This window comes from Hemicordylus capensis, chromosome 3, assembly GCF_027244095.1.
Source record: "Hemicordylus capensis ecotype Gifberg chromosome 3, rHemCap1.1.pri, whole genome shotgun sequence".
In the NCBI taxonomy this organism is placed as follows: domain Eukaryota; kingdom Metazoa; phylum Chordata; class Lepidosauria; order Squamata; family Cordylidae; genus Hemicordylus; species Hemicordylus capensis.
This window is the reverse complement of record NC_069659.1, coordinates 167,531,252-167,544,683: the sequence shown is the minus strand read 5'-3', so window position 1 is coordinate 167,544,683 and position 13,432 is coordinate 167,531,252. Positions and strand designations below refer to the sequence as shown.

The window sequence follows — 13,432 nt, the reverse complement described above, 5'->3', positions numbered from 1 at the left end:
TAATGCAAGCGTAGCAGACTTGGGTCAAGAAACCAAGAATCTTCAGCCATCACCCAAGAGAAAGAGAGTTGACACTCTCCTAGCCTTTCATATTGATATGCCATGCACACATCTGATCAGCACTCAGAGATAATTGGGACCTGCATTTGCAAATTGCAGTTCTCTTTAGGTTGGTGTTGCATATCAAAGTAAAGAAGAGGAGATTTCTGTTTGAACTGTTATGGTCTCTAAAAGCTTTCAACAAGGTAGTAATGACTCACAGGTGTTACAGAATGTTCTCTTTACAGTAATATTGCTCATTTGGGCACATGGCACAAGTGTGAGATTAAGCTTTGTCTGTCAGTGTCTGTCTCATTGACAGTACTCGATACCAGGGACCAGTCTAGGCCAGTATTCCGGCTGAGGCAGGCTTCCTCACACCCTCCTCCAGCTATTGGCCAATCAATGGTCAGTATTCCCTTCTGAGAAAGACTTCCCTCCCTTCCAAACTATTGACCAAACAATGGCTAGTATTTCTTTCCCAAGCAAGCTTCTTAACTCCCTCCTCTCCCAGCTACTGGCCAATATTTCTGAGGCCAGCTTTCTCCTTCCTTAGACTCTGTTGCTTGCGCCTAGGCACTAACCAGCAGCAAAGGCAAGCAAACACTCTTCTCTCCATTCTTCTCACTGGATTTCTTTCCCTTGCCCCCTTGTCTTGTACCTGTTGCCTGTATCTCGCATAACCTGTCTTGTACCTGTTGCCTGTATCTCGCATTTCTCAACATGGGTACATATACCACATGTTGAGAAATCATGGTTTATATACAGTGGGTATAGGAAAGAATCACCCCCTTTGATAGACCTTAAATTCTGGTTCCCTTACATCCTGAAATGAAAACACAAAGAAAATTCCCTTCACCAGCTGTACTTATCCAATGCAACCTATAACATCCAACTGAAAAACATCACAATTACAGTCCAGAAAAAATGTCAGAGACAAAAAACAAGAATTACTGAGGTTGAAAAAGGATCACCCCCCCCCAATGTCAATATTTTGTTGAACCACCTTTTGCTTTAATAACAGCCTTGAGTCTGTTGGGATATTTCTCTATCAACCTTGCACATCTAGACGGAGCAATATTTGCCCACTCCTCCATACAGAACTGTTCAAGTTCGGTCACATTGGATGGTAGGTGTTGGTGGACTGCTATCTTCAAATCGCTCCACAGATTTTCTATGGGATTTAGGTCTGGGCTCTGACTGGGCCACATGAGGACATTCACTTTTTTCTCCTTCAGCCACTGTGTGGTCAATTTTGCTGTGTGCTTCGGATCATTGTCATGTTGAAAGGTGAATCTTCTGCCCATCCTCAACTGTCTGGCAGAGGGTAGCAGGTTTTCTTCCAGAATCTGACGGTATTTTGTCCCATCCATTTTTCCTTCTACCCTAACGAGAGCCCCAGTCCCTGAGGCAGAGAAACACCCCCACAACAGGATGCTGCCACCTCCATGCTTCACTGTAGGTATGGTGTGTTGTGGATGGTGAGTTGCATTGGATTTACGCCAGGTGTACTGTTTGGTGTTGAGGCCAAATAGTTCAATCTTGGTCTCATCTGACCATAAGACCTTTTTCCATTTGGCATCAGAATCTTCAAGGTGCCTTCTGGCAAAGCTCAAACAAGCTTTAATGTGGCCTTTCTTGAGAAGTGGCTTTCTCCTTGCGACCCTCCCGAACAAGCCACATCTGTGGAGCGCTCGTGAAATTGTTGTCATATGCACAGAACAACCACTCTTTGCCATGAAGTCCTTTAACTCCTTCAGAGTGGCCATTGGCCTCTTGGTAACCTCTCTTACCAGTTTCCTCCTTGCTCTCCCATCCAGTTTGGAGGGCCGACCGGATCCAGGGAGGATAGCAGTCCACCAACACCTACCATCCAATGTGACCGAACTTGAACAGTTCTGTATGGAGGAGTGGGCAAATATTGCTCCATCTAGATGTGCAAGGTTGATAGAGAAGTATCCCAACAGACTCAAGGCTGTTATTAAAGCAAAAAGTGGTTCAACAAAATATTGACATGGGGGGGGTGATCCTTTTTCAATTTCAGTAATTCTTGTTTTTTGTCTCTGACACTTTTTCTGGACTGTAATTGTGATGTTTTTCAGTTGGATGTTATAGGTTGCATTGGATAAGTACAGCTGGTGAAGGGAATTTTCTTTGTGTTTTCATTTCAGGATGTAAGGGAACCACAATTTAAGGTCTATCAAAGGGGGTGATTCTTTCCTATACCCACTGTAATACCGCAAACAGAATAGCTGGGGTCAGGAGACAGACAGAAGCAAAATCAGTATGAAGAAGGGATGCACAATCAAAGCATGTGACATTCACCACATCCCTGAATACATCTGGTATACTTTCTAGTGACTCATTGAGCAGATATGTGTATGGGCACCAATGGTTTGTTGGTCTCACACATTTCCAAGGTCCTGTGCACTCTGTGACAAAAACAGGAGATAAAATTGAAAAGTCTGTGTTGCAAGTGTGGAAGTTCAGAAGTGACCTAATGCTCTGGCTGGCTTGAATAAATAGTCTGAAAATGCTTTGATATAAGGAATCTCAAACTTTCCCCCTATTTGCTACATTTTTGTTAATTATTATGCTACATTTTGGAATATCAGAAAACTTGACTGCATACATGTGACCAACAAAATATAATTTAAGTGAGCCACCTTCCAGCTTAGCTTTTACTGTCTTCCCTCTATTCTCTCACCCCTCTTCCTTACCCTGTTACAGAATACAAACTACTGTATGCTAATTAGTAATCTTAGGGTAAAATGAGAAGGGTGGGGGGAGAACAAAGGAACCAGAGACAAAATATATGGAAATTACAAGGAGGAGACTTTGCTTTGCAGTTAATCTTCCCATAGCGAATGGAAACTATGCTACTAAAAGAACCAAACTTCTACCCACTCCTTCACTGCCATATAAAATAACTCAACTAACCAGGTAAGTCAAGGGGAAAATAACAGTCTCCAAGCATTCCAAAGCTAACAATATAGAGATGTTTGACTTGACAGGTAGCAACTATTCTTGTCCCAGATCAACACTTGAGGAAGTAAGATGGTGTGGTTTTAATAATCCAGTTGGTAGAGCCAAAAAGCTTTGCAGAAATAGAAGTACCATGGTTACTCCAGGGAGAAAAGTAAGAAGTGGTATTCCGCTGCATTGGGATTGGTGCTTTTCAACTTATTCATAAATGAGCTAGAGGGGCAAGCAGCAAAGGGACCCATTTTGCAGATGATGCCAAGCTCCACAGGATGATGAAACTGGTGAAAACGGGATTGTGGACAGCTCCAAAAAAGTTTTGCCACATTGGGTGAAAGAACAACAAAATGGCAAATGTGATTCAGTGTAATGATACATGTCAGGGCAAAAATATCCAGCTGGACTCTTCTCAAGTTCTCCACCCTAGCGCATTTGTAAAAACAGAGTTCCATGATAACGTCACCACTATGAGTTCACATCTTTGCCCCATAGGCACTGTTTTGGGGTGGGTGTATCAACTCAGCACAAACCTTTAAGGTGCATATAAATACTGCACACAAATGATGATACTGTATACTGAGCCCAATATCCAAATAGTAACGGTAGCATAATATTTTTATCATGACCAATTAAAAAGTCAAAAGGTAGTAAGTTTTCAAGTTAATCAGAACTATTATTCAAGCTGGATGTTAAGCAAATAATAATAACAGTAATATGAAACAGAGTGGGAGAGGAGAACTGTTCTTGTGGTAGCAAGCATGACTTGTCCCCTTAGCTATGAAAGGGAGACTAGAAGTGTGAGCATGGTAAGATATTCCTCTTAGGGGATGGAGCCGCTCTGGGAAGAGCAGAAGGTTCCAAGTTCCCTCCCTGGCTCCTCCATGATAGGGCTGAGAGAGATTCCTCCCTACAACCTTGGAGAAGCTGCTGCCAGTCTGTGAAGACAATACTGAGCTAGATAGACCAATGGTCTGACTTAGTATATGGCAGCTTCCTATGTTCCTAAAAGGCTGTTACTGGGCCTGATGAAAAGCCCAGATCTGGTAGAATTAGGTGGGTTTTAGTCACTGTAAGAAACACTGATTGGTGCGTCCTTTGGCTGGAAATTGTAGATACACAAAGATTTGAAATGAAATAAGGGAAAGGTATTGGTACCTTATTCAACATATTCCCCTCTGAGGTCAACACACTTCTTACACAGCTACTCCAGTTTCTTTAACCTTCCAAATAAAAGTCTGGTGTCAACAGCAGATGTGGCATCGGAAATGGTCTGGAATTTTATTCTCTTCAAATGTTTCTTAAAGTTGGGGAACAAATGATAAACTGATAGCTCCATATCAGGTGAGTAAGCGGGATGTTTCAACAGTTCAAAGTGCATTTGAGCAAACTTGGCCTGCGTGATGCCAGCTGTGTGTGTAGGAGCACTGTCCTGCAAAAACAAAACCCCTTTTGACAGCTTCCCCCGCTGCTTTGATTTCAGTACCTGCTTCAGTTTGTCTAGGAGAGATATATAATAAGTTGTTGTGATGGTGGCACCCTTTTCTAAGTAGTCCACTAGCAGTACCCCATCCTTGTCCCAGAAAACAGATGCCATCATCCTTGCTGCAGACTTCTGTGTACAAAACATTTTTGGCAAAGGGGAACTGCTTTATCTCCTTTCTTTGGATTGTTCCTTGGACTCTGGATCATACAGATGTATTCAAGTTTCATCCATGGTTATCAGTTGAGCCAAGAAACTGGCTGCATCCTGTTGGAAAAAAACACTGCAAAATTGCTTTTGCAGCCACAACTCGATCATGCTTCTGATCCACATTCAGACATTTCGGCACCCATTTGGCCAACAGCTTCCTCATATCCAGCACAGCATGGATGATGAATCCAACACATTCACAAGACATCCCCAAACTCTCAGCTATAGCCGAGATTCTTCAGACTGCCAATATTATGTTGTGGACCACATCCACATTTTCTGGAATGGTGGCCACAGCAGGCCTTCCTGGTTGGTCTTCATCTTCAGTGCTGAAATGTCCTGTCTTAAATCTGGAATAGGAAGGACACGGTTCAACTAATGTCTCTGACATATCACAGTGGATTTCTTTGGTCGTCTTCCCTTTCAGGAACAGGTCCTTCATTACTACTCATTCTCTGTGAACTCATTCGCTGTGAGTTCTACTGGAGAGGCTGCCATCTTGAATTCAGACCTAAAACTGAAATGGTTATTACTGTCACAACGGGATCCAAATTGGTCTAAATGCAATTAAGGATATGTACTTTCATGTGATGTATATTTCATTTGCGGGGGGAGTGGGAGGTGTGAAAGCCAAAGACTTAGCATCCCCTCATATGAACCAGGGAAGAGTCAGCTCAGCTGTGGTGAGAGGATCCATTAGCTAGCAACAGCCACTGGCAATATACACACACACTCTACAATATCCAGAAGAGTTCTGCAACTGTTTTTGAACTCTGCAACAAAGAAACAATTTGTCTATATAAACACATATGTGCCACTTTAAAAAAAAAAAAAAGCCTGCTTGATGCACAAGGGGTGGGGCACATCTGAAGGCTTGCAACTTTCTTGGCACAGGCAGCCAAGAAACAGCACTTGACAATCCCATTTTTGGTAGCCTCTTGACAATCCCATTTTTGTCTTGCTGATACATAAGAACTTAAGACCAGCTCTGCTGGATCAGGCCCAAGGCTATCTAGTCCAGCATCCTGTTTCACACAGTGGCCCACCAGATGTCTCTGAAAAGCCATCAGGCATGCCCTCTCTCTTGCTGTTGATCCCCTGCAACTGGTATTTAGAGGCATCTTGCCTCTGAGGCTGGAGGTGGTCTATAGCCACAAGATTAGTAGCCATTGATAGACCTGTCCTCCAAAATTTGTCTAAGCCACTTGTGGGGGTTCCTGGATGTGGCTACCATCAGTTGTGCCCTTTTTTGTGGCCTCAGAGTTTTTAGAGAGAGAGAAGTAGGAAGAGGGAGTCCCCAGCATGAGGCCTGTTACCTCCACAGGCCTATTGGAGTTGCTAGCACTCTTTCCCCTCCTCACGGATCCCAGGGCTTTTGCCAGTTCGAGCCCTCCCCATGTATTGGGCCCTCATCTTTATATAGCCCCTGACACATGGGCTGTCTTTATATAGCCCCTGACACATGGGGCAGGTCCCATGGGATTGCCAGATCTTGAGATATCTTGGTCCGGGATCTCGTGAGAGTAGCCTCCGTTCTTGTGAGACTACACCATCCCCGAACGGCACAGTCTCGCTGCAAATGGAGGGGCTGCGGCAGTTCCCTGCAACAGCAGTTGGAGCAACATCACCCCACGCTGGGCCCAGAAATGGCAGTTCCACCCATTCAGGTAGGGTGAAACTGTCACCGTCCTTTAGCGTGTCCAGCACAGCAGCAGTGGCAACAGGCCCATGACACCTCGCAGTGGTGACAGGCCCCGGACACCTCTTTTAAAGCCATCCAAGCTTAAGCCATCACCCCATCCTGTGGCAAAAAATCCCATAGATTAATTACGCACTGTGTGAAAAAGTTCTTTTATTGGTCCTAGAATTCCCAGCCTTCAATTTCAGGGGATGGCCCCTAGTTCTAATGTGAGAAATTGGGGGTGGGGGGGAATATTTGTCCATTTTTTCTACTCCATGAATAATTTTATTCACTTCTATCATGTCACCCCGTAGTTGCCTCTTTTTCAAACTAAAAAAACCCAGATAAGAACATAAGAACAGCCCTGCTGGATCAGGCCCAAGGCCCATCTAGTCCAGCATCCTGTTTCGCACAGTGGCCCAACAGATGCCGCTGGAAGCCACAGACGCTGTAGCCTTGCCTCGTAAGGAAGGTGCTCCAGGCCCCTGATCATCTTGGTTGCCATTTTCTGCACCTTTTCCAGTTCTACAATGTCCTCCTGAAGATACGGTGATGAGAACTGCATGCCATCTAAATGTGGCTGCACTATAGATTTGTATAAGGACATTATAATATATATTTTTTGCTTTAAAATTTTATTGATTTTAACAATATCTTGAAAATCTCATTACATCCAAATAAACAAAAATTGACTTCCAGCTCACCAATCAGCGCGAATCACTAACTATACAATTAACACTTGCTATAATAATTCAAAACATATATCCTATATCTTACCAAACTCGATTTTAGTCTACTCAACCTGCTAATATTACTAAATTTCAAACCCTGTTGAAAAATCAATATTAGGAAAATTGGACATTATAATATTAGCATTTTTATTTTCAATCCCCTTCATAATGATCTCTAGCATGGAGCTTGCCTTTTTCACAGCTACCACGCACTGAGTCAGCACTTTGAATGAGCAGTCCACCACAACCCCAAGATCTCTCTCCTGGTCAGTCACTGATAGCTCAGACCCATAATAATAATAATAATAATAATAATAATAATAATAATAATAATAATAATAATAATAATTAATAATAATAAATTATTATTATTATTATTCAATTTCTATACCGTCCTTCCAAAAATGGCTCAGGGCGGTTTACACAGAGAAATAATATATAAATAAGATGGCTCCCTGTCCCCAAAGGGCTCACATTCTAAAATGAAACATGCTATATGTGAAGTTTGGGGTTTTTTTTTACCCCCATATGCATCACATTACACTTATATTGTAAAATATAAATGCTATATTGAATAGCATTTGCCATTTTGTAGGCCACTCATCTAGTTTGGAGAGATCTTTTTGCAGCTCCTCACAATCTGTTGTGGATTTAACTAATTTAAATAGTTTAGTGTCATCTGCAAATTTGGCCACTTCGCTGCTTACCCCAACTTCTAGGTCATTTATGAACAATTTGAAGCGCACTGGTCCCAATACAGATCCTTTGCAGGACCCCACTTCTTACTTCTCTCCATTGTGAAAACTCAGTTTATTCCTACCCTCTGTTTCCTGTCCTCCAACCAATTATTGATCCACACATAAACCTGTCCCCTTATCCCATGACTGCTAAGTTTAGTTAAGAGCCTTTGGTGGGGCACTTTGTTGAAAGCTTTTTGCAAGTCCAAGTATACTATATCAACCAGATCATCTTTATCCACATGCCTGTTGACACTCTCAAAGAACTCCAAAAGGTTAGTGAGTCAAGACTTGCCCTTGCAGAAGCCGTGCTGGTTCTCCTTCAGCAGGGCCCTTTCTTCTATATGTTTAACAGTTTTGTCCTTAAGTATGCTTTCCATCAATTTACTCAGCACAGAAGTTAAGCTGACTGGCCTATAATTTCCTGGATCCCCCAAGATCCCATCTTGAAAATCGGAGTTACATTAACTACTTTCCAGTCCTCTGGTACAGAGCCTGATTGTAGAGACAAGTTACATATTTTTGCTAGGAGATCAGCAATTTCACATTTGACTTCCTTCAGAACTCTTGGGTAGATGTCATCTGGCCCTGGCCATTTGTTAATTTTTAGAACATCCTCTCTCATCACTTCAAATTGGCCCAATTCTTCAGCCTCCAAGCCTGAAAAACTCAATTCTGGAGAGGGTATATGGTCAGTATTCTTCGCTGTGAAGACAGATACAAAGAACTCATTCAGCTTCTCTGCAATCTCTTTGTCCTCCTTAAGAATCCCTTTCATGCCCTCATCATCTAAGGGGCCAACTGCCTCATTGGCTGATTTTCTGCTTCTGATATATTTAAAGTTGTTTTTTTTAAATTCCCCTTGATACTTCTAGCTATATGCTCCTTAAACTCTCTTTTTGCATCACCTTATTGTCCCTTGCATTTCCTTTGACAGAGTTTATGTTACTTTCTGTTCTCTTCATTTGGGCAGGACTTCCATTTTCTAAAGGAAGTCTTCTTTCCTTTTATAGTTTTACTGACTCTACTTGTTAGCCATGCTGGCATCCTCCTGAACATGGTGCTACATTTCCTCCTTCTTGGTATACATTCCAGCTGGGCTTCTGTTATTGTGGTTTAAAATAAGTTCCATGCTATCTGGCCTTCCTGACTTTCCCTTTCATCTTCCTTTTTACCAGTCCCCTCATTTTTGAGAAGTTGCCTTTTCTGAAGTCCAACACATCTGTGTTGGACTTCCTTGGCAGTGCTCCACGTGCATATAAACTGAATTAGATCACACTATGGTCATTGTTCCCCAATGGTTCTGTAACTCTGACATCTCACACCAGGCACCATCAGAATTAAATCCAAGGTTGCCTTCTCTCTGGTTGATTCCATGACCAACTGTTCTAAGGCACAATCATTTAGCATGTGTAGAAATTTGTCCTCTCTGTCAATACCCACATGTGAATTTGCCCAGTCTAAGTGAGGGTAATTGAAGTCACCCATTATTATAGCTCTCTTAGATACCTCTCTGATTTGCTTCTCCAACTCCAGGTCACTCTCAGCATTTTGTTCCAGAAGGCGATAGCACGTCCTTAGTAACATATTTCCTTTCAGTCTTCGTATTATCACCCATAATAATTCTGTGGAGGACTCCAGTCTTCCTAGCTTTTCTAGCTTGTTGGATTTTATCCCTTTTTTAATATACAGTGCTACTCCTCCTACAATCCTCTCCCCACTCCTTTCTGTAGGGTCTGCATACAGGATTAACAGTGTCCCATTGGTTCTCACTGTTTCACCAGGTTCCCATTATGCCTACTCTATGTTTTCGTTTTCGTTTTCATCTATGATAGCAATCAAGCACTCCACCTCACCTATATAAACCAGTGCCAGAAGCCTCTGAGATGTCTGTTAACAGAAGTTGCTAGGCTGGTTTCATACTATGGGTATGAAGTAGAAGCAACTGTCATTCTTTTAAAATGCTACACCTGCAATGTGACTAATGGGAATTTAGATACTAACATCAGCAGAGTTAGGTTGGTACCTCACCTTTTTTTTCTCCCCTGGAGACATTTGAAGATTGTACAATATGTGCTCTCTTTTCCTGAACCAATAAGCCAGTCTACAACCCAAATTACTTTTTCCTATTTAAATCATGCTGCACTTTTTTTCAGCTTCAGGATCTCTCCTATAAATCATCAGGAAAGCATTCATCTGTGGTGTCTGGGTAGGGAGTGGAGTTAAAAGGTAGCCTCATGCTGCTCAAGATATTACACCCTTGAGGGAAAACAAAGTTGTTATGTTGAAAAATGAATTGTTCTTCTCAAGCATGCGGCAATTCATTGTAAACAAGCGATGACACTTAAATAGTCCGCTATCTCAGGACTACATTATCCCAAGGCATCTCACTTCAAAGCCCCATAAAAAATAATAAAGTGCAAGAGCCATGCATTGTGCATATAGTATCTTTCTTTTCTAGCAGATCCGTATCATAAATCTTTTTTAAAGGTCCATTTAGTACATTTAGAGTTAAATAAAAATTGATAGACGAATAGGAGAGAAAAGAGTGGGTGCAAGAGATTGAGAAAATATCTCTATATTTAATTCTCTAAGGCATACCAGTGGCTAACCCCATATGTGGCAGCTCTCGCAAGGGTTTGAAGAGCTGCCGGATAGCCACGGGGATGGGAAAGAAAAAAGCCATGGCAGCCAGCTCAAGCGGTCTGCCAGTGGAGCCATGTCGGTGGGATGAAGAGGCAAAGCTGTGCCGGCAGGAGGAGGTGGCTGGTGGACGAAGCTGCGCTGAAGGGAGGAGGCGGCTGGCCAATGGTGCCGCGCAGTGGGCAAAGCCGCGCTGGTGGGAGGAGGAGGCTGACCGGTAGAGCCACACGGGAAGAGGTGGCTGGCTGGTGGACCCGTGCTGGCGGGTGAAGCCATGCCGGCTGGTGGAGGCAGCAGAGGCGTAACTAGGGAAAACGGCGCCCGGGGCAAGCACTGAAATTGCGCCCCCCCCCCCCCCCGCCGCCTCAACATACATCTGACTGACACACGTTTCAGAACATAAGAACAGCCCTGCTGCAACTGGGATTTAGGGGCATCTGGCCTCTGAGGCTGGAGGTGGCCCACAGCCACCAGACTAGTAGCCATTGACAGACCTGCTCTCCATGAATTTGCCAGTTTAAGAGGCTCTCGAGTTGCAATACTGGGAAAGATCCTTTAGCAGGTAGCAGCACTGGGAAAGCAGCTGCCAGTCAGAGCAGATAATAGTGGGTTAGACAGAGCAATGGCTTGACTCAGGAGAAGGCAGCAGCTTCCAACTTTACAGCCATAGGAATCTGTTCCAACACAGATCTCCTAGATTTCAGCAGCATCACATGTGATGCCTCATCCTCTCCCCCCCCCCCCCGCCTTTGGACTTATCTGACTGAGTGGAATGAATTTATCTTTAATCGGAGTTACAGGACACATAACCAGGGAGCAAAAATCTTTCAAATATTTTTCTAATTCAGTGAAATCTTTTAAAAGAGAGGGGGAAAGAAAAAGCGGAGATGGGGGAGTTTCACTTAAAAGGTTGGGTGTTGTGCCTGTGTGTATGTGTTTTTAAAGAGGATGGGGGGGCAGGAGGAGAAAGAGTGTCTGGCAAGGGAAATCAAAAGTTTCGAACATTTTTTCTACCGTGGTGTCAGCGAGGAAGGGAGGGGCGCTCGGAGGACATGGGCTGGAGGAGGAGGAGGAGGAGAACGTCTGTGTCTGGCCCTCCTTTCTCCAACGTGCCCCCTGGATCCATTCAAGACACTTTGGGATTGGAAGGAAATAGTTCACATGCAGTGTGCCTGCGACGGCGAAGAGGCTGCTGCTTCCCCCTTCACCTGAGCGACATCCTTCCCACCAGTCAGCCGGTCAGGAGCTAGACACAGCCTAGCCCAAGTTAAGACACAGTTAATTACAAAAATACATTTTAAGAGAGATCACACACACACCTTGTCCTTGTCCACTGCGCTGGCTTTATTATTGCTTGCGTTGTGATGATGAGGCAGGCAGGCGGCCGAATCCTTCCTCCGCGCACACACAGACACAGCCCCAGGCAGCAGCAACACAAACGCTCACTCTAGTCCGACTCCCCCTGCCTCGCCGCGCCGATGCACATGCAAGAGACGAAGTCCACGTGCAGGCGGCGAGCGATCTCCTCCCAGGCCAGACACGCATGCGCGGCGTGTCCTTCCTCCTCCAGACACGCATGCGCAACTGGTGGCGGGGGCGGGGCAGGGAGTGAGCGCAGCAGAATGATGTCACATCGATGAAGAAGAAGAGAGACGAAGACTAGAGACTTTAGGCGCCCGCGCTGCAGCAGCGCCCAGCGCTGGAGGCAACTGAGCTGAGCTGAGTCGGGATCCGACTGTCAACTCCTGCCTCCAGCTTCGCTCCTTCTCAGTTGTGGAGGCTGCAGTCAGCCAAGTTTGATCCGCTCTGGCTAATAAATGTGCCCGCTGCACCCCTTTCCGGAAAAGAGGGACCTCGCCGCTGTTGCACATGCACTAGTCACTTCTCAGCTAGATGCCTCGACAACGCCCTCAACATGCAGCAATACTGCCCAAGCGCCATTGTTTACCAGTTTTTCCCATTTAATTGTCCCAGTATACCAGTAAGGCTGCACCAGAAAAAAAGTTGGATGGAGGGTGGAGGGCAGAAGAAACAAACTCTGATGATGGGTGGGCGAACTGTGTTCCACACATGAGACAAGCTACATACTTGTTTGAGTGGCCGCTTGCCCTCTCACCCGCCCTCTGGAAGTGCCCTTGCATATAACAGCTGCCGATTCAGTCCAAGAGGGTGGTTTCTCATCCCTGAGGCTGTGCAGACAGAGGGGTCCCTTCTGCACTCACATCTCCCCGTTTACTGAGGTCTAGTAGCACCACTCGGTTGCAGGAATTCTTCCTCGATAGGGAGCTGTTGTCTGCAGCAGCAAAGGGAAAGCTCAAGGGGCAGCAGCTGCTCTTCCTCTTCACGCTCAACACCTCGGGTTCACTGCGCTTTCTGGCCCCGCCCAACTTCCACCTTTGCGGAGGTCCCCATCTCAGACCCCAGCACGAGTCTCTCTCTGCCCCCGCCAATTCCTTTACTACCACCACCACCTTCTTGTCTCGCACGTCCTTGCCTAACCAGCGCCGTCATCCCCTTCGCGACTCCTCTTCTCCCTCGCTCTCCCAGCTTGCTTTTCTCCCCGCCCCCGCAGGCGGGTCTCTCTACCCTGGGGAGCCAAATAGCCGCGTTACTCTGTGGCAGCAAAAGCAATAAGGGTTAAAGACCAACAGTAAGGCACACCTGCGCCTATTGCCTCGGAAGTTAGTTCCATCGTATTAAGTTGATCTGACTCCTGGGGAAGTGTGTATAGGATTGGACCCTTAAGCCGGTAGTGGTTAGTTCAGACTAGGCTGCCAATAAATCTGGCTGTCGTCCAAACTTTTTCCGCCCGCCTTTTAAGGTCGCTCTCAGGGCTGCCGAACCCCGCTTCCCCTTTTTGGGCAGACTCCACTCCCTCTCTCCCTCTCCTATGTGCGGACTTCAAACACCGTCAAGCTACTACCCCTTT

General features: G+C 45.0%; 1 long non-coding RNA gene across 2 annotated transcripts in view; it reads right to left on the bottom strand.

The window, feature by feature from the left end:
- Positions 1–12,238, bottom strand: part of LOC128351453 (uncharacterized) — a 44,541-nt gene extending 32,303 nt beyond the window's left edge. The window contains exon 1 of one of the 2 annotated variants that reach the window (XR_008319783.1): positions 11,823–12,238. This is a non-coding gene — a long non-coding RNA (uncharacterized LOC128351453). Of the gene's footprint in view, positions 1–4,176; positions 4,496–11,822 lie in introns of those variants that run through there. The other variant, XR_008319784.1, reaches the window with a different exon arrangement.
- Positions 12,239–13,432: the final 1,194 nt, after the last annotated feature.